Below are 18,749 nucleotides of genomic sequence, written 5' to 3'. Positions count from 1 at the left end.
TCTTGGAATGTGACAAGTGCCAAAAGGTTGGTAAGCCTTTGGTTGCTGTTCAGACACTAGAATGCATTCAGGTAAATGTCATGTCTTTTCATTTCATACCTAAATTTGCCAGTAAATACAGCTTCCTGCAGCTGAATCCTCCCAAGCCTGTCCCTCAGTCATTATGCAAATTTATGTGATTTAATAATGGGTGTTAAGTGGTAATAACTTGAAATCAGTCTGGTGAGTAGTGGCTCCTTATCTGTGCCATATTTAGGTGCCCCAGCTGCACTGTGTTTTTTCTGGCCATTTTGAAGGTCACCATCGTAACAGTGACCACTGTGCGTATTATGTATGTAACATTTAGTATTGCACATATTAAAAAGGATCTTTCTCTTAATAGGTCAGTGATGTCTGGGAGCTTATCGGAATTGATCTAACAGGGCCTTTCCCAAAAACCACTGATGGCTTTCCGTACATTTTGACAGCCACTGACTACTTCTCAAAGTGGGTTGAGGCCTTCCCCTTAAAAACAAAAACAGCATCAGAAGTTGCAAGACGGTTGTGTTCAATTATATACAGACATGGCTGTCCCAAAAGAATTCTTTCCGATCAGGGAAGAGAATTCGTTAATGAAGTAGGTACCGTTAAATATATAACAACAAGTAATTTAAGGTTTTGTGATTACTTTGCAGTCTCTAAAATTTTGTTTCTTCATTCTTCAAGATCAACCATTCCCTTTGTGAACTGCTGTGCATTAAAAGGAGTGTAACAGCAGCCTACCACCCACAAACTAATGGCCTTGATGAAAAGACCAATGATAACATAAAACGGTAATGCTTAATGTTATTTTGCCTAGATTTTTATATTTCATAAAAATGTGATTATAATGATAGTATTTTTATTTTAGAGCCCTCAAGAAACTCGTCAACAATCAGCAGAATGACTGGGATACCTATCTGGATGCCACACTGTTCTCCTTGAGATCGAAGATGCACACAACCACAAAACACTCTCCCTTTCTTTTAATGTATGGCAGAGAGGCGGTATTCCCTTCTGAGGTTCCTGCTGACATGCCGGTGAGTCCTTCCATATTTTATCACTTGCTATTTTAGAAGACACTTTTTAATCCTAACTTTGATATTTCACTGTAATATGTCAAAAATATCTTACGGTTCATTTACATTTTGATGCCATTCCATTCCTAATTATTTGACATTCTAGCTTTCCACTATCATTCTCCCTGGAGAGTCTGTTTATAAAGACTTTGTAAAAGCCAAAGACAAGACAATGAAGGCTTTTAAACAGACAACAGAACAAAATATTAAAAAGTCACAAGATAAACAGAAAGAAGCATATGCCAAAAGGGTTCAGAAGAAGTACCAACATGTCGTATATGGTGTCGGTGATGAGGTTCTCCTTCTGAATATGAGGAAGTGTGGAAGAAAAGGAGGGAGAATTGAGCCAGATTTCTCCGGTCCATATGTCATTGAAACTTTGTGTGGCAAATTGGTTACATTAAAAAACCAAGAAGGATTTACACTAAAAACAAAATACAACATAAGTCACCTTAAGCCATACAGAAGAAGCACGGACAAAGACCGATCTGATAGTTCAACAAATCTGCCAGCTAAAAGTAATAAAAGTTTCAGCACGCCTCATGCCCAGCACACTGGGAGTCACCAACATTTGGTCAAAGAGAATGATCAACAGCCTCAAGACAGTACAATCCCAAGAAGACCATCCGTTATTGCATATGCCACAAAATACGAAGAACACATAGAAGACTCCAAAGAGGTAACAACAGCCACAGAAGCTGTAGAGCCTGTACCAGAAATTCCGTCCAGTCAAGAGAGAAGCTGTGAAGAACAAGGTTGCACACTCAGATTTCTACTTCTGACCTGTTGGTTACTTGTAACAACCTTGGCCTACTCCGCCAATTCATTCTTTACATAAAGGTGGATTGGCAAGTTTGTTACACACCTGCTGTACTAACCTATTGGTCACAAGTTAGCAACAGGGGCTGGAGAAATTAGAATAAATCACAACCTGTTTTTCAGTATCTAAAGCTTGGACATAAAAGGATGCCTTCTGCTCACAATGCACAGCCAGCTGTGATATTCAGTATACTTGTTATATGTAGGATAATTAATATTTTTATTGAATGGTACCATGCATGTCCTATGGTTCACGCATGAGTTACCTTATGGTATTCCTTCATCTAAAGTTATACATCCACACACGTTAAATAACATAGCCAAAAATATAATATTGAAAATTTATGATACCCCCCTGCTTAGCTTGTATCAACTCAACTCAACTTCCTTATTTATTCTTTCAGCAGTATTTCCCTATTCCTTTAAGGCCTTTTTAAGCATCAGAATTGGGGAACACTGTTGTACACTCTGATTATTTTAAATTGGCCCGTTGGCCCTGTTCGGTTTTACATTGGCCCGTTGGCCCTGTTCGGTTTTACGTTGGCCCGTTGGCCCGGTTTGGTTTTACGTTGGCCTGTTGGCCCTGTTTGGTTTTACGTTGACCCGTTGGCCCATTTGAGTTGTTTTATGTTGCAGTGTTTAGAAGACACTGATTTTTCCATAATCATTTAGTGATCATGCTCTGGGCTTCAAAAGACCATGGACAGGTCGAAGCAGTTGTGGGACCTTATAAGCTGTACGACCACTCTTTTCGCACGCTGCAAGGGACTGAGTGGCTGGCAGACGAAGTAAGAAAGAAAAAATTACTTGCGTTGTTGTGTTTAAAGTCAGGTTTTATACAGGCTTTAAAAGTAAAAATTTGGTTTTCCAAGCCTGTATTTGTTCCAATACCGAAATTTATGTCAAACAGGAAGCATACATGGGCAAATGTTTGTTTGACAATAACCGAGTATGTGATGGTATGTATCAATCTTGGTTAGCCATAACTGTTACTTCTGCAAGTACATAAGGATTGTTGTTGCATTGTTGACTAGACATTACTAATAGTAATGCTCATTTAAGGTCTGTCATGAGACCAGAAAACTAAGGCTAGTGGAACTTAGCACTCCACATATGTAAGGAGTACCTTTACAAAAATTTATAAAAAAGCAAGCCGCACATTTTGAAAGATTTTCTAAATTTTAATTTTTGCTATATTGCTTAAAATATTTCTCAATGTCAGTGAAACAGCAATGTGTAGTTATGTTTTGTTAATATTAAAATTAGATTTTTTTTTTTTCGAATTAAACTTTTTAAGTGAAATTGTGGAAAATTTAATAAGGGTCCTGAGAAGTGATGGAAAAGTTATGCGATACCATTCATTACAAACTACGAACCATGTAATGACTAAACTTGTTTAACATTTTCCATTTATAGGTCATTGATGCATTCATCCACCATCTCATTAAAAAACAACAGGCAAGTTATAATTGTTGATGTACTAATGCTTCTAGAAATTGCAAGCATGCTTCTTTGCATACTTACTTTTGTGTTAACTTTTAACAGAAACCAGTATACAGTACCACCTGTGTGCAGCTGTGTCAACTTCATTATTTTTTGGGAAGTTCCGATGCCTCTTGTAGGTATTCAAGTAATCCAAAAGTTAAGTGGTTGCATAACAGAGCTATCACTAACTTGCCACACAACTCATCCCACAGATGAAGTTTCCCATAGAAGACACCTGGCTGTGTCCTGTGAATTTTGGAGCACACTGGATTCTTTTTGTAAGGGTGGCATACCAAGTATGGTGTCAAATATTTTGTGTTTTCTGTTCTTGTACATTTGTAAAATTGAGTAATCACAATTATATCATTATGAGCAGAGCTTTGGAATGTTTCTCATCCAGTTTGCTTACGTTATGTTTTAGATGTAATTTGTGTCCTTATGAAATATGTCGGTGCATTACATTATTTGCCTTTTTAAAGATTGTCTGCATGTCCAAGAAGACCATTACCATTGTAGACCCATTGGGAAAGGAAGAGGCATATGAACGTAAAGTTCTGAAAAATTGGAGGTAACTGGGCATATGACATCGTGGAAATATTTCTTATTAAACAAGTCACTCCGATGTAATTTAATTGAAAACATGTTAAGAGTTATTACATGCATTTCAGTAATGACCATTGGAGAGAAAACACAGGCTTTAATTCTTAGTATGATTTTTTTATGTTCCAAGATTTGAATACCCTGTTTTTAATGTACAATATCTAGAAATTTTCTGAAGATGAGAGACTGTGCCGAGGACAATGCAGTGTGGCAAACCCAGCCACACGAGCTACAGCAAGATTCCAGCAGTTGCGGAGTTCTTATTTTGAAGGTACCCGTTTGCTGATTTATACTGGGCAGTTATTATTTTGAATTAATATTAATACAACTGAATTTTGCAGTTTGCAGAACATTACCTTTCAACGGGTCACATCAGTGCTGTGAAGACGAGCCAAAGTGCCGTGAGCGCATCTCGAATGGAAATTGCATGTGCACTGCTGGAATGTCGAGGTATGTTTAGGACTATTGGTAATATTTTGGCATTTACAAATGAAAAGATGATTAAGAATCTGGATGTACCAGATGAAACACCCTCAGAGAGAGGTCTTGTGGGATGGTGACAATACACAACAGGCACAAAATATTAACATGGTAACTACACTGGACATACAAATCCTGTTCTAGTATCAACTGTTGTGAAATAATCTTAAATGTATGTTTTGTGAATTTTTTGGTAATATGATCTGTATCAGTAATCATTTAGGTTACAAAGTGTGTCGTTTGTAGCCTAGTCTGTGGTCAGTTGTATACTGTGTTACATTGTCAACAAGGCAATAGAATTGCAGTAAAAACTATATTGTGCAGTAACAGTGTAGTGATTCAGGGTTATTCCAAATCATGTTCTTTTAACCCAATTTTAAATGTTGTGGACTATAATTTGATGAACTGTAGTTGGATATTTCAGTTCATTTTGAATAGATTATTTCAAATGGTATGCTCCTAGGAAATGTAGAGGACTACTGTGTGGTTTGCGCTATGATTGAAGGGAACGCTGACGAAAGCATCATTGAAATGGTAATAACTCATATTCCCATACAAATTATTCCGTTTCTACTTTAACACCTCAACTTGTAAAAGAAACATTTCCAAACAGTATAGCATTGACTGAATTTAGAAAAGGAAAACTCCTGGAAATATACCTGATCCTTGTAATGAAAATATTTTAACGGAGCAAAAGGTTCACACACTTTATTATACACTCATAAAATACTTGTCCTAACCTCACATATTTTAACATAGATTAATAAAATTACGTTTCTCCAAAGATTTGTCATAAAGGTTTGTTTGATTGTTTCAGATGACATATTACTTTAACTGTCTTTTAGGTGCAGTGTGACCTCTGCAGTAGGTGGGCACATTTCAAATGTGCCAAATACATGAAACACTTGTCCACTTATGTTTGTGAGAAATGTTTAGAAAAATAAACTTTGTTCAGTTTTTCTTTAAACCTGCTTGCTTGCTTTTTATTTAAGACATTCACAGATTTTTATAAAACTGAGGAAGTTGGTTTTTTTTTGTTAATCACATAAAATGCCAACAATGTGGTTAAAACCAGCAGAAATGCATGGGGCATAGGAAGTTAATAACTACTTCGTCAATGATGATTATTTTATGACATTACATTCTTATCATGGCATTAATTTTCCTTATAAAAACTGCTACCCCATTAAACACTATAGGCAGCAGTTTCTGGCAGCTTAAAACTAAGTGTAAAAAACCGCTACCCCACTAGAAACTATAGGCAGCAGTTTCTGGCAGCTTAAAACTAAGTGTAAAACACTGCTACCCCACTAAAAACTATAGGTAGCAGTTTCTGGCAGCTTAAAACTAAGTGTAAAACACTGCTACCCCATTAAACACTATAGGCAGCAGTTTCTGGCAGCTTAAAACTAAGTGTAAAAAAACACTACCCCACTAAAAACTGTAGGCAGCAGTTTCTGGCAGCTTAAAACTAAGTGTAAAACACTGCTACCCCACTAAAAACTATAGGTAGCAGTTTCTGGCAGCTTAAAACTAAGTGTAAAAAACCGCTACCACATTAAACACTATAGGCAGCAGTTTCTGGCAGCATCAAACTAAGTGTAAAAAAACTGCTACCCCACTAAAAACTATAGGCAGCAGTTTCTGGCAGCTTAAAACTAAGTGTAAAACACTGCTACCCCACTAAAAACTATAGGTAGCAGTTTCTGGCAGCTTAAAACTAAGTGTAAAACACTGCTACCCCCTCTAAAGTACAGGAAAGTTATTTTGATAGCATAAATCCTTATACAGATGTCCATTCAGGAGTATGGGTAGTAAATTTTGGCAACGTAGCAAAAACTGACAGATAAAACTGACAATTTCTGCTGCGGTAGGAAATTCTGGCAAGGCAGCAAAAAATGGCAGAACACCGGCATTGTCTTCGGAGAAATTGTAGTGGTCGGGGCGGTGCTCATATAGGGCTGGCTTACGCGGAAACCTCGATTTAACCAAGAACAAAAACTGCTCGGAGCAGTTTTGAGACTTAGCGTAAATTGCCATACCAACATGTCTCGACTAAAACCTACCCACATTTCGTAGTACGGGTTAATCGTGAAGTTACACCACACGTCATCAAGTTCCTCGCAACCCCGATAAGCCAGTTACCCCGCTTCGTAGTACAGGCCCCTGGTGCAAAAAGACTCAGGAGTGATTATAGCCAAAATAACAAACCGGAAGCCCAGCTACCGAACGCAACCGAAATCTAACTTAACTACGTGCAAGAGAAATCAAAGAACAAAAACAAGTACTACACCTCACTCCCTAACCAAACAACAGCATACACAAAACCCCCAAAATAAATATGGCAACCACTCCCTACGCACCTAAGAAACACACAGAACATACACAGAGCAAAGCGTCAGAATCCGAGGGGCACGCGAAGACGTAAACCAAAAACCCGGCAAGAGATCGAAACCAAAAAGCAAACAAATCAAGGCAGAAGTACAGAAAAGGCCAAAGCGAATAATCAATAATAACCAATAAACTGAAACCGTCATACACAATAGTCCAAATCAAAGAAAGCAAACCAACAATAACCCAAAAATGAGCAGAGCTCCTCAAGTATTCCAGCGGTGGCCTTTTCTTTTCAGGTCCCGGAAGTGACGAGCGGCGCATCGGGGGAGTCGTGGGCAGGGACTGGATGAGGAGGCGGAGCAAAGATGCAGCCGGCGAATGGCGACGAGGGAGGGAAGTCCGGAGAACCTGTAGGCATCCCCTTGAAACTTACGGCACGTAACACTACACTCGCATTTTTTGTATAATTCATTTGCCAAAAAAGAGACAAAACACAATAAACAAATTTAAAGATGAATTTGTCTGGCAGCCTTATTATTATTTTGTTTTCTACAGATAACATGATAATACTGTTACCGTGACCAAGATAATCATGTAGTGAGAATATGATATTGTGACAGTCCTCTACACACACACACATGGTCTATTTGTAGTCTTTCTTGGGTAAAATATATAATTAGGATACAACACTTAAGGTTGATTCACACTCAATAGACTTCATAATACTAGTAAACAATATCAGAAAACCTATGCAAAAACACATTAGTACCCAGAGCCCCTGGATATGATGGATGGGTTGTCTGCCACTGAGTCAGTATGACACCCAGTGGGGGATAATATAATCACAAGAAAATACTCAGTAAAAAGCCATTGCCATCCAGTGAGGATCAATGGAGTTGTATCGTGTGATTTTAGAAATGGAGATGTTTACAGAAAGGTTTCTCTCTTGAGTGAAATTCTCAGATTCAAAATGATGATCGACGCTCTGAGTTTAAAGGGAAAAAATAAGGGGATTGTTAAGATTAAGGTGATTAAATATGTATATCAGTGGGGCATTAGAGAAGAAAAAAGTAGTGTCCCTTGTTGCCATTGAAGAATTCTCATAATTATATCCCAGTGAAAATGAGAATTCTTGTACCAAACACTAATGCACTGCATTGTGTTGACTACAGTCTTTGGTAAAAATATGATTATTCAACTACATATAGCATAAAACTTCTTTGTGTAAAAGCTGGGCCATTAAGGTGACTCAGTGCACTGTAAAAAATGAAACGTTGGATCAACTTAAAAAATTACTTCATTTTTTCATACTTAATTTTTTCAAGTTGGGTTAATATAATTTTTTCAAGTCAGTTCAACTTAAAATAGTCAATCTAATACATTAGATTTTTTTCACTTAGCACTGTAAAGAATGAAACATTGGATCAACTTAAAAAATTACTTCATTTTTTCACACTTAATTCTTTCAAGTTGGGTTAATATAATTTTTTCAAGTCAGTTCAACTTAAAATAGTCAATCTAATACATTAGATTTTTTCACTTACAACCAATCATGCTCAACTAATGAATATAATTTGAAACAAATAAAAAAACCAAGCCAGTTTACTGTAACAGTCCACTTTATTATGACGCATTATTCATAAACAAGCCATAAACAAGAAAGTGTAGGTGTGTAACGCCCTTTCCCCATGTCACCTGTTATTAAAATTGATTTTGATTGGGAGGGATCAGTGATAGGGCGCGAACAGTGAGACTAGAGATAGGCCAGTATGAAATGGGATGGGATTTTGTGGATTGGGGTGAAGAAATAGCCATTCTAGGACGAACTGAATGGGAGGGGGAAAAAAAGTTGGATATTAGCAGTGAGCGAGTGAAGGTGCAGCCACTAATAGCTACTTGCGTGGAAGATCTGTTATTTTTGTGGGTAATTATGACACCTTTCTTCACTCTGCGAAAAACAATCACCTAATTACAATATAATCCCGTCCACACAAACACTACTTTAAAACATTTGTGCCCACATAAAACGCAAAAAATGGCTGTCCACAGCATGTTAAACCAGCTTCTGATAATGTTCACCCTGGAGTTTTGCAAAAACTCCGTTTCAATGAACTGAAACTCAGTTTACGTGTGGATGAAAGACCAAAAGGTTAAGAAAAAGCAACGTTTTTTAAACATTCGTGTACATGTTGAGAAATCCTTTTCCCCGTTTCTCTACACGCGACACAGATTGAACTGTTTTCTTAACAACTAACTCAAAAATCGCACCTTGTACCCTTGCTGTGGTTCTTGACATTAATTCAAAAGGAACTAGTACTTAATATGGCTAGCTAACACAAAATAATATCTATATATTAATACTAATATTCACATTGAGCATTTCCCAATAAACGGCTAATGGCGACCAATCTATGTAAAATAAACTTGCTAGGTAGATGTTCTACATAACTATGTTCTACCCAATACTAACTTTAAAACGTCAACATGCAATCATGTTCTCGACTAAGATATAAGAACAAAAAATTACATTTACAGGTTCAATTTTTCATTCTTACCTGAGGACAGCATATACAGTAACGGCAAGCTTTGTGGCGGTTATTCTCAGAGACGTGCACAGGACTTGCGCATGCGCGATCCAAGCACACAAACAATTTTAAGCTTTGACCCAATGGATCATTCTGCTTTAGTGGTGCAGTTTGTCTAATTGAGTCTGTTTAGCTAAAAAACTTAAGCTGAACACATGACAGAAAATAATACATCAACTCTACATGAAAATTTTAGGTCAAACCAGCTACACCCTTGTGACACTTTTTTCAGTGTGGGTGTCGCTATGACCTCATACTTCCAAGGACGAGATTTCGTCCCATACTTTACAAAATATATGAATTTTGGTGAACTTATGTGTATATATAGGAAAGAAGAAGAGCTTAACTACACAGTTCCTAAGAGAAGGCTGACCTTGAGGGAAAGACCTTCCTTATAGCTAGCAGCAGAACCACTGTGCAGGTCTCTTACTGCTTCTTGTTGCTCCTATAGCAGGCCAGCTGCAAGCCAGTTCTGCTTAAATCTACAATGCCTAAGACAGACCTGGCCCTGAGCTCCTTCCCTACAGCTAAAGCAGAACTACCATACAGGTTCCATACATGTTTTTGTCACTCCAAATTCCAGGCACAACCCAATTATGCCGCAACAGTATTGGGAATATGGTTCTCTGAAGGATTCCTTTTTATGTTTTTACCAAAATATCTGTGTGCACCGAGTATGAGACAGCTGTAACATTAAAAACGTATTTCTGCTTGAAACTCATAAGTATAAGCTTTCTTTCTATCAAATGTAAAACACTGATTTAAGTCAAAGACAAACTGTTTCTTTTTTTTTCCAAGACTGTTGTAATGAAACCTCATCTGTGCATTGTAACAGTACAGTAACAATATTACTATAATTGTCCCGCGTGACGGCGCACAGGGCATAGACAAAAGTGCAGGATGCCGAGTCGTGGCAAATACAGGGTTTAATTGAAGTGGCAACAAAGGGAACAGGCAAAAACGCAGGCTGACATTACAATGTCTGGGGAAACAAACGGAAACATGGACTAAATACACTGGACTAATGACAACAATCAGAAACAGCTGGTAAACACAGGGAATCCACACAGGGTTAATGAGGGGGCATGGCACAAGGAAGGAGTGGACGATCGGGGCAGGACTGGGACCCCCTCCCCCCAAAGGCGTGCACTCTGGGCGCGCCTAAGGGGAGCAAAATGACGGGGACCGGGGACACAACAGCACCTGGGGAGACACAAGTAACATCAATGGGGCACAGGGAATAACACGAACACACAGAACAAACACAAAGAGACCAACTCGGACAACAGACAACAAATCACAGGGAACGCAGATGCACACAGTGGCACCAAGGAAGGAAACACGGGACCCGGGGACATTAAAGGGGACAACGGAGGGACCACACTAGGCGGCACACCCACAGGAGGCACATATGGACTAGCAGGGGACGTAGACACAGAAGGACGGGAAGGATGCATGGGAAGCACAAAGGAACCAAAAGAGGACAAAGGTACAGAGGGACACGGAAAAGACGCAGGGGGCACAAAGGGACCAACCTGAGACGAAAGCACAGAGGGACGGGGATAAGACACGGGGGGTACAAAGGGACTAGAGGACACTGAGGGATGAGCGGGAAACACAGGGGGCACAAAGGGACCAGAGGGGAGCAAAGGTACGGAGGGACGAGGAACAAACATGGAGGGCACAAAGGACCTAGAGGGGAATGACAGTGGAGCAAGATGGGGAATGAACACAGGGGGCAAGGGAGCTAAGAGCAAGGGGCAACGGGGAGCTGAAGGGACCCTCAGAGGGTGTGAGGTGGGGTGCGCTGGAGCAGCAGGTCTCCGTGGGGCCGGAACAGGGGCTGATGGGAACGCCGAAGGTGGAGAGGAGGGAGTCAAAAGGGGAACCAGGAGAGGCGAGGATGATATCGGGGGGGGATGTAGGCGGCCGTGAGACTGGAGCTGGGGCTGAAGGGGACAAGGAGGAAGGTGATGGGGCTGGTGGAGGTGCAGTTCTCGCCTGCCTAGGCGCGGGTACCTGAGGACTTGCAGGCGGTGAACCTACCGGTGTCTGTGGGATCGGAACAGGGGGGAACAGAGGTGGGCCAGGGAATTGACCCCAATGCCAGTGTCCCCTTCCTCTTCTGGAGACCAAGAGGTGGGAGCCCGGCTGGCATCTGCCGTGTCATGAGGGTGGAGGAGGAGTCCCAGGGGGAGTCACCAGGGAAATCAAAGAGATCCCCGAGGGGTCCCACTCAAGCTCCTCCTCTAACTTCACTATGGGGGGAGGAGCAGTGGTCTGGAATTCGGGGACCTCCTCGGGGACTAGGGCCATGGGAGCTGGAGGCACGGGGATTGAGGCCATGGGAGCCAGGACCCCGCAGACTGGGACCTCGTAGGGCAGCACGTTGGCCGTTGGGGCTGGACCCTCACGGGCCAGCACGTCAGCCATCATGAGGACTGGAGCAGGGTCAAGGACTGAAATGGGCGGAGCCTGGGCCGGGACGTCGGGTGGAGCTTGGGCTAGGATGCCGGGCGCAGCAGCCAAGGCCGTAGGGCCTGGAGCCACGGGAGACAGGGCAGGGCCTGGAGCCATGGGAGACAGGGCAGGACCTGGAGCCGGGAGCCCGGGCAGAGCAGCTGCGGGCAGAGCCGGCAGCCCGGGAGGAGCAGCTGCAGGCGGAGCCGGGGCCAGCTCCTTGCAAGGTGGCGCGTCCACTGCCGGAGTGGACATCACAGGGACCGGTTCCTCGGGAGCGGTCGCCAGAGCAGGAACCGTGGGAGCAGGGACCTCAGGTGCCAGAGCAGGAGCCCTGGGCGCGGGGACCTCCAGGGGCACAGCTGGAACAGCTGGGTCTAGAGTCCCGGAGAGCAATGCAGGGGCTGCCAGGTCAGGAACCACAGGGGCAGGGCTTCAGCCTCCGGCACAGGAACCCCGGGGGATGAAGCAGGAGGCACAGGAACCTCGGAGGATGTTGCAGCTGGTAAACACGGGGAATCCACACAGGGTTAATGAGGGGGCGTGGCACACGGAAGGAGCGGATGATCGGGGCAGGACAATAATGTTATACCAGATTGTCTTCGTATGGTCAGTGTTTTACTTACTATTAATCACTTCACAGGAAACGTAAAAAGTTCCTGACGTTTTTAGCTGAATGAATGACCTGTCCTTTAAATGGTCTATCTATGGCATAAGCTATTCTGATATGCCCCATTGCAGGTTTTTTCCATGTAATTACAGGAAGCACAGTAGAACTGACAGAGGTAGATGTTGACTTGATATAATGAAAGTAATATTTGTGTTATTAAAAAAAAAAAAAAAAAACAGAATCACTATTGCTGTAAAACCAGCTTTCAGAAATGTACCTGAAGACATTAAATAAAAACAACAACATTAATAATAATAATAATAATATTAGTCCTAACGTCCTCATTGTGGGCGAAAGTGAGCCAGACTTGAAACATACCAGCTCTAGATGAAATAAATTACCCTAGAGTTCTTTATGATCTAGCTATCTTTATAAGCCACTAGATTGGTGAAAGCGGTACTTGTGAAAGGGAAGGATAACAAGACTTGGCAGAGAGATAAAAACAAAATCAAAGTCATACTGGTTTATGGGGCACTGGAAGACCTTCTGGAACAGGTGGAACCTGTTCAAGCCGGATGGGTTGCATCTGAACCAGAGTATTGGGGAGGCGTATGTGTAGAGTAGTTGAGGAATGTTTAAATTAGTGACGGGGGGCGGGGCAGGGAGGTTCGTTAGGAATATAGGTGGGGAGAGATGGAAAGCCCCAATTAATATTAAAAGTGGGCACTGTAAAAGGCCTACCCTTTGTGATCTGTACCTAAACGCTAGGAGTATTAAAAACAAAATTTGTGATTTAGAGGCTTTAATTTCATCAGACTCTTACGACATTATAGGAATAACAGAAACATGGATGAGTGACAATGATGGAGAAGAATATAATATGGATGGTTACACGTTGTTCCCTAGAGACCGGATAGGCAAGAAGAGAAGAGGTGTTGCAGTATATGTAAAAGAAAACTTGCAGGCAAGGGAGCACACTGATAAAAATAAAAGTACAGAAACTGTATGGGTAAAACTAGATGCTAAAAACTTAAATGGTCTAATTGTCTGTGTTTGTTATAGAGGACCTAATGTAGCTGCAGAGGAAAGCAGAATGTTTTATGACAATATCAGGATTATGAGTAATAAAAATGATTTGGTGGTTATGGGTGATTTTAATTTTCCTGGGATACAGTGGGACAAGTTCTGTAATTGAACTTGAGATGGTGGAATTAGTACAGTAATTAGTACAGTAATTGGAATTAGTACAGTAATTGTTTTTTTACTCAGTTTGTTAATAATCCTACCAGGAGAGAAGCCCTTCTTGATCTTGTTTTGTCAAACAACCTTGATAGGATTGGAAAATTAGAGGTTTTAGAACCACTGGACAGTATTTGAAACTAGAAACTGTAAACTGGAGTTAAACAGCAAAACTGTTGAAGAGGCATGGGAAATTTTTAAAAGCACATTGTTACAAGTGCAAGAGGATTTCATATCTGTTTCCAGAAAAACTCAATCTAGGAAACTGCAGCCAAGGTGGTTTACTATGGAAATTAAGAATAAAGTCAGGAGAAAAAGGGCTCTCTTCCACAAATGGAAATTGGAAACTAACGATTTCAAAATAATGCAAGAGTATCTAAGTCTAGATTCAAGATTCAAGATTCAAAGAACTTTATTAATCCCAAAGGGAAATTGCTTTGTCTTGGTTATACAGTTGCTCTGATTAATTTACTGGGAAGAAAGGAAAAAAAAGAAAATAGTTTAGGAAAAAGTATTAGAATGGAAAAATATAGATATAAAAATTTAAAGAAAAATACCAATAAATAGAAGTAAAATATAATAAAATTAAATTAAATATAGCACACATGTTTAGTAATGCACTAGAAATGCCGTGTAGATAAGGAGAAATATTTCACAAATGTACTAGTCAGATATTGCACTTGGAACATTAGTTGAGAACAGTAGTGTTGTAAAATATTATTGAGCAGGAACTACTCATAGTTCAAGTCCCGTACTGAAAACATTACAGAGAAGAGTTATATATTTTAATGGCCATTGGGAGAAAAGATCTCCTGTGGCGCTCTGTAGAACACCTGGTCATAATCAGTCTCTGGCTGAAATAGCTCCTTTGATTGGGGAGAACTCTGTATAGCAGGTGAGAAGGACTCACCCGCTACAGGTTCAGTTAAAAAATAACATTAGACTCGCTAAGAGGAATGTAGAAAGGAAGATTGCATTGGAGTCTAAGGATGATGTTAAAAGTTTCTTCCAATATTTTAACTCCAAAAGGGCTCTAAAAGCTGAAATCACTAATCTGCAGGATAGTAAGGGTCTTATAATTGAAAATGAAACTGATAAAGTAAATGAGTTTAATGATTATTTTACACAGTAGACAACACAAGTAACCTGCCATTTAGTTCAAATATAGCGTAGTCTATGACCAATATATGTATAACTGAGGCTGATGTGGTACAAAGCCTAGCTAAGCTCAAAATAAATAAATCGCAGGGCCCTGGTGGTATCTTACCTATAGTTTTAAAAGAGATGAGGGATATTATTAGCCAAACTTTAACATTACTATTTCAGAAATCCTTATCTACTGGTGTGGTACCTTCTGATTGGAAGCATGCTAATATAACACCCATATTCAAAAAATGGGATGGTTCTTAAAACATCTTCCGATGCACCTGAACACATCATCAGTGATGTAACCTGGGGTCCTCGGGCATTTCGGATCTTTCAACATCACACACCCTCGCCCAAGCGACCCAGCCACGGCTGATCAGACCGCGACTTGTGTTCAGGTAGCACTCGCTTGCCCCCATGGTGCTCCTCTATGGATCCAGAGCCATCTTGAAGCTTTCTCGGCTGCGTCGGTGGTGTTCTTGATGGCCCTGCTCCTTGCTATTCCTACGATGCCCAACGTGGTAAAGGCTTTGTGGAGAGAACGCCCCACAAAACCTCTGCAGCCAACCTCAATGGGCATGCATCTCGCCTTCCAGCCCTGTGCTCGGCAGTCTGTGACCAGCTGTTCATATTTGGTCATTTTTCTTTCATGGGCTTCTCCCAAGCGGTCCTCCCATGGCACGGTCAGCTCCATGATGATTATATTCTTGCTGCTCTCTGAGACTAGAGTAATATCTGGCCTCATAGTTTTTCTGACGATGTGCTCGGGGAATTTTAGCTGCTTTTCCAAATCCACAGCGAGTTTCCAGTCATTGGCCGATGCCAGGATCCCTGCTGGTGCCTTCCTCCCTGTTTGTGGCTGTTCTCCTGCCCTAACAAATGCAATTGAGCGAGTGGTATTGCTCCCTCGGCCGCCTTTACTGATCTCTTTGCTGATGGTGTCTGCAATAACTTTCAGCACCTGGTTATGACGGCAAGTGTAATGACCCTGGCCGAGCGCTGTTGGGCAGGAGCTCAGAATGTGCTCCAGCGTCCCACAAGCTGGGCACAAATGGCACGTTGGTATGTCTGCTTTTCCCCACATGCAGAGGTTTGCTGGACTAGGCAGGACGTCATACACTGCTCGAATCAGGAATGCTATACGGTGCGGCTCACTTTGCCAGAGCTCCGTCCAGGTAACCTTGCGGTCCATGGCCTGCTCCCACCTGGTCCAGGCTCCCTGCTGTCCCATTCCGGCTGCTCTGCTAGTCCTTCCTTCATCCACAGCAGTTCTAACCTCTTCACATATATAGCTACGTTCCTCCTTCCGCTTTCTACGCCGAGGCAGTGTTGGACACATCCCCAAGCCTGCTCTACCTCGTGCCACCACTCCCACAAGCTCTTTATGCCTCAAACGAGCCTGAGGATCCAGCACAGCGGCTTGAGTGCTCCATTTCCTCCCTGTCCTCACCAACACTCCTGCCTGAGCCACCTTTGGGTCGTCGGAGTCTCTATACATCAGCACCTCCCGTGCCCGAGTCACTTTAAACTCCTCTTCCAAGGATTTCAGGGGCAACCGGAGCATTGTGGTATTTCTATAGAGGGCTATATTACTGAGACTCCTAGGCAACCCTAACCATCTCCTGAGGCAACTGCTGACCTTTCTCTCCAAGGTCTCTACCGTAGAAATTGGAACCTCATACACAAGTAACGGCCAGAGTATTCTTGGTAGTATACCATGGTATGCAGTATACCATGTTGGTACATCCACGCTTTAAACTTGCCGGGGAGGCCAGAACGGTCTGTTGCTCTTAACCAGCTATCCAGCTCCTGGCAGGTTGCCTGGACTGATGCGAAGTCTCTGAGGCTGCTGTCAAAAACCTTGCCCAGGCTTTTCACCAGCTGTTCTGACAATGATGGTATCTTTGCCCCTCCTATACTGAAATGAAATCTGTCCGTAACCTTGCCCTTCTTCAGCACTAGCGAACGGGACTTGGCTGGTTTAAACTCCATCCGAGCCCACCGAATGAGCTTTTCCAGCCCTTGGAGTATCCACCTGCCTCCTGGCACCGACTGTGTGGTGACCGTCAGATCATCCATAAATGCTCTAATCGGCGGTTGTTGGACCCCTCCTCTACTCTGGGGCCCCCGGCACTCAGGCTCTGCCGATTTGACAATCATACTCATAGCCACTGCAAACAGGATCACAGAGATGGTACAACCTGTAATTATTCCCACCTCCAGTTTGTGCCACTCTGATGTCACACCTCCTGCAGAGACTCGCATCCTGAAATGGTTGTAATAATCCAAGATCAGATCTGCAATGTGATGTGGCACATAATGCTTGGTCAAGGTGGTCTGGACCAACTTGTGGGGGATAGAACCATATGCATTGGCCAGATCTAACCACAGCACCGTGAGGTCTCCCTTGTATTCACGAGCTTCCCGAATGAGCTTGAACCACTCCCGTGTGTTCTAAACAACCTGGGACTCCAGCAATTCCTCCCTTCTGCACAGATGTATCTATGTAGTTGTTATTTAAGAGGAAGTTGGTTAGACGCCTTGCTACTATGCTGAAGAAGATCTTGCCTTCCACACTCAGCAATGAGATTATTCTAAACTGATTGATCTCCTTGGAATCTTTCTCCTTCGAGATCCAGACTCCCTCAGCAAATCTCCACTGCTGTGCCACCTTCCCTCTTCTCCAAATGACTCGAATGATCTTCCAGAGTCGCCTGAGCAGCAAGGGACAGCTCTTGTAGACCTTGTATGGGATTCCACTTAGTCCAGGGGCAGAGCTAGATCGTGCTTTACGCACAACCTCCTGGACTTCTTTCAACAGTGGCTCCCTGCTGTCAAACTCCTTGGAGGGAGGAGGTATATCCACAAGGTCTACACTGTAAGTGCTGTGCAGATGCTGGTCGATCTCCTCTTTTGAACAGAGCAACTTTCCGTCACGCTTCTCTCCCAGCGGCTGTTTAGTGAACCCAAAGGGGTTGGCAATGAACGAAGCTCTCTTCCTAGATCTCTCCTTTCGACGCCTTCGGTGCCACTCAGCTCTGCGCAAGGTCATCAGCCTTTTCCTCAAGACAGCTCTCAACTCCTCCAGGGGGGGGCATTGCTCCTCACTGGCCTCCTTGTACTGCTTCTTGAGTGACTTCAACTCCCGCCGGATTTTACGGATCTTCACTGCTCTATGGTTCATGGAGTAGGTAGTTGGAGTTGATCGCTTCTCCTCAACACCAAACCTCTCCTGAGCTAGGCTAAAAATAATGGTCGTCATTGCCTGCAACCTTCGATCCACATCTCCCTTCACTATTGCTTCAAGCACCTTGTTGACATCTTCGTCGAACTGCCTCCACAAAAAAGCCTACGATGTGATCTACTTAGATTTCCAGAAGGCCTTTGATGTTGTCCCCCACAACTGGCTCTTGCTTAAGCTCAAAGCGGCAGGGATTTCAGGAACTGTAGCGGCTTGGATCAAAATCTGGTTAACAGACAGGAAGCAGCAGGTAGTTGACGCAGCGCTAGCAACCCACACTGAGGAAGCCCTCCAGCGACTCATTAACGGCTTCGCTCATGCTAGCAGTGCTTTCGGCCTTACCATCAGCCTCAAGAAGACCAACATTATGAGTCAGGATGTCAGCAGCACCCCCAGCATCTGCATTGGTGACCACACTCTGGAGGTAGTGGAGGAGTTCATCTATCTGGGTTCCACCATTTGCAGCAACCTACCACTTGATACTGAAATCGACAAGCGGATCGGCAAGGCCGCTGGAGCAATGGCACGCCTCACCAAACGGGTGTGGGAGAACACCATGCTGACCATCAACACCAAGATCCGTATTTACCAGGCTTGTGTCTTCAGCATCCTCTTGTACGCCAGCTAGACATGGACCCTTTACGCTCGCCATG

General features: G+C 42.6%; 1 pseudogene; it reads right to left on the bottom strand.

The window, feature by feature from the left end:
* Positions 1–11,566: 11,566 nt before the first annotated feature.
* On the bottom strand, positions 11,567–18,132 carry LOC111849965 (uncharacterized; annotated as a pseudogene).
* Between the last annotated feature and the right edge of the window lie 617 nt (positions 18,133–18,749).

This window comes from Paramormyrops kingsleyae, chromosome 1 (genome assembly GCF_048594095.1).
Source record: "Paramormyrops kingsleyae isolate MSU_618 chromosome 1, PKINGS_0.4, whole genome shotgun sequence".
Classification (NCBI taxonomy): Eukaryota; Metazoa; Chordata; class Actinopteri; order Osteoglossiformes; family Mormyridae; genus Paramormyrops; species Paramormyrops kingsleyae.
Note: the sequence above shows the minus strand (reverse complement) of the source record. Positions and strands in the feature narration are given on the sequence as shown.